The sequence below is a fragment of the Neodiprion pinetum genome, unplaced genomic scaffold, assembly GCF_021155775.2.
Source record: "Neodiprion pinetum isolate iyNeoPine1 unplaced genomic scaffold, iyNeoPine1.2 ptg000183l, whole genome shotgun sequence".
Classification (NCBI taxonomy): domain Eukaryota; kingdom Metazoa; phylum Arthropoda; class Insecta; order Hymenoptera; family Diprionidae; genus Neodiprion; species Neodiprion pinetum.
Window position 1 is genome coordinate 5,001 of NW_027184564.1, and position 2,500 is coordinate 7,500.

At 54.0% G+C, this 2,500-nt stretch overlaps 1 non-coding gene across 1 annotated transcript in view; it reads left to right on the forward strand.

Annotated features, from left to right (window-relative positions):
* Positions 1-810: 810 nt before the first annotated feature.
* LOC124224562 (small subunit ribosomal RNA) overlaps positions 811-2,500 on the forward strand; it is a 1,913-nt gene continuing 223 nt past the window's right edge. The window contains exon 1 of the ribosomal RNA XR_006884843.1: positions 811-2,500. This exon is cut by the window's right edge and continues 223 nt beyond it. This is a non-coding gene — a ribosomal RNA (small subunit ribosomal RNA).

Genomic DNA, 2,500 nt, shown 5'->3' on the forward strand with positions numbered 1-2,500 from the left:
GTCGAGCGAAAGGCGACGCGCGGCGTCCCGGAGTCGATCCGGACAGACGGGACTTGTAAAAATTTCGGTCCGAGTCGACCGAAAGGCGATGCGCGGGCGTCCCGGAGTCGATCCGGGCCGGGAGCCTGTCGGAACATCGTCATATGAGCCTCGGTTAATTTCGACAAAGTTCCCGGAGTTCGAAATTTTTTTCGATAGCCCGCGGAGGTTTCGCCCCGTAAGCCGACCGTGCTACCACCGTACCGGCGCCGACGTCCTAGCGGCCAGGCTCCTACTAGTAAGAGGAGCGAGTCGGTCGGGCCGGTCTCCCGTCGTCCGCCTGCTACGCCGTACCGGTACGTGCTCGAGCACGATACGTACTTCGGCGTAGACCAGGAGCGGGCGTTCGCGGACCGTTCCGTGCCTCGTACCAAAGAAACTACGCGACTCGCGTTGTTTCATCTATCGTCACTGCATTACCGCGGGTCGGTGTCTCAGACCGAATGGCCCTTGACGCGGTACCAAGAAGTTCGGCTCTCCGTGAAACACGGAAGGCCGAACGCTCCAACGCACGCGTCAACTCGCTTCTTTCCGAGCGTACACTCAAAGACCAGAGATGTTATAACAACGTATCCCAGACGCTTTCAATCTAGCCGACGGGTACGGGAGATCGTTCGAACGCTTATAAGCCGAGTGTCGAAGGTGGCGGCACACGGATCCGGGGCTGCCTGCGTGCAGTCCCGAAACTTACAGTAGACGCGCGGCCGACCGGGCTACGAGACCCGGTCGGCGATGGGTGGCGCACGTCCGAGCCGAGATTTTGTATCGAAGCTCCTGGTTGATCCTGCCAGTAGTCATATGCTTGTCTCAAAGATTAAGCCATGCATGTCTCAGTGCAAGCCAAATTAAGGTGAAACCGCGAATGGCTCATTAAATCAGTTATGGTTTCTTAGATCGTACACACATTTACTTGGATAACTGTGGTAAATTCTAGAGCTAATACATGCAAACAGAGTTCCGACCAGAGATGGAAGGAATGCTTTTATTAGATCAAAACCAATCGGCGGCGGGTACGTCCCGTCCGCCGTTTACCTTGGTGACTCTGAATAACTTTGGGCTGATCGCACGGTCTCGTACCGGCGACGCTTCTTTCAAATGTCTGCCTTATCAACTGTCGATGGTAGGCTCTGCGCCTACCATGGTTGTAACGGGTAACGGGGAATCAGGGTTCGATTCCGGAGAGGGAGCCTGAGAAACGGCTACCACATCCAAGGAAGGCAGCAGGCGCGCAAATTACCCACTCCCGGCACGGGGAGGTAGTGACGAAAAATAACGATACGGGACTCATCCGAGGCCCCGTAATCGGAATGAGTACACTTTAAATCCTTTAACGAGGCTCCATTGGAGGGCAAGTCTGGTGCCAGCAGCCGCGGTAATTCCAGCTCCAATAGCGTATATTAAAGTTGTTGCGGTTAAAAAGCTCGTAGTTGAATCTGTGTCCCACGCTGTCGGTCACCGCTCGCGGTGTCTAACTGGCATGATTGTGGGACGTCCTACCGGTGGGCTTAGCCCTCCGGGGCGGCCCAACTAATATCCCATCGCGGTGCTCTTCACTGAGTGTCGAGGTGGGCCGGTACGTTTACTTTGAACAAATTAGAGTGCTTAAAGCAGGCTATTTTCGCCTGAATACTGTGTGCATGGAATAATGGAATAGGACCTCGGTTCTATTTTGTTGGTTTTCGGAACCCCGAGGTAATGATTAATAGGGACAGATGGGGGCATTCGTATTGCGACGTTAGAGGTGAAATTCTTGGATCGTCGCAAGACGGACAGAAGCGAAAGCATTTGCCAAAAATGTTTTCTTTAATCAAGAACGAAAGTTAGAGGTTCGAAGGCGATCAGATACCGCCCTAGTTCTAACCATAAACGATGCCAGCTAGCGATCCGCCGAAGTTCCTCCGATGACTCGGCGGGCAGCTTCCGGGAAACCAAAGCTTTTGGGTTCCGGGGGAAGTATGGTTGCAAAGCTGAAACTTAAAGGAATTGACGGAAGGGCACCACCAGGAGTGGAGCCTGCGGCTTAATTTGACTCAACACGGGAAACCTCACCAGGCCCGGACACCGGAAGGATTGACAGATTGAGAGCTCTTTCTTGATTCGGTGGGTGGTGGTGCATGGCCGTTCTTAGTTGGTGGAGCGATTTGTCTGGTTAATTCCGATAACGAACGAGACTCTAGCCTGCTAAATAGGCGTACCTTCCGGTATCTCGAAGGCCCCCGGCCTCGGTCGGGCGGTTTTTACTACCGGCGTACAAATAAATCTTCTTAGAGGGACAGGCGGCTTCTAGCCGCACGAGATTGAGCAATAACAGGTCTGTGATGCCCTTAGATGTTCTGGGCCGCACGCGCGCTACACTGAAGGAATCAGCGTGTCTTCCCTGGCCGAAAGGCCCGGGTAACCCGCTGAACCTCCTTCGTGCTAGGGATTGGGGCTTGCAATTATTCCCCATGAACGAGGAATT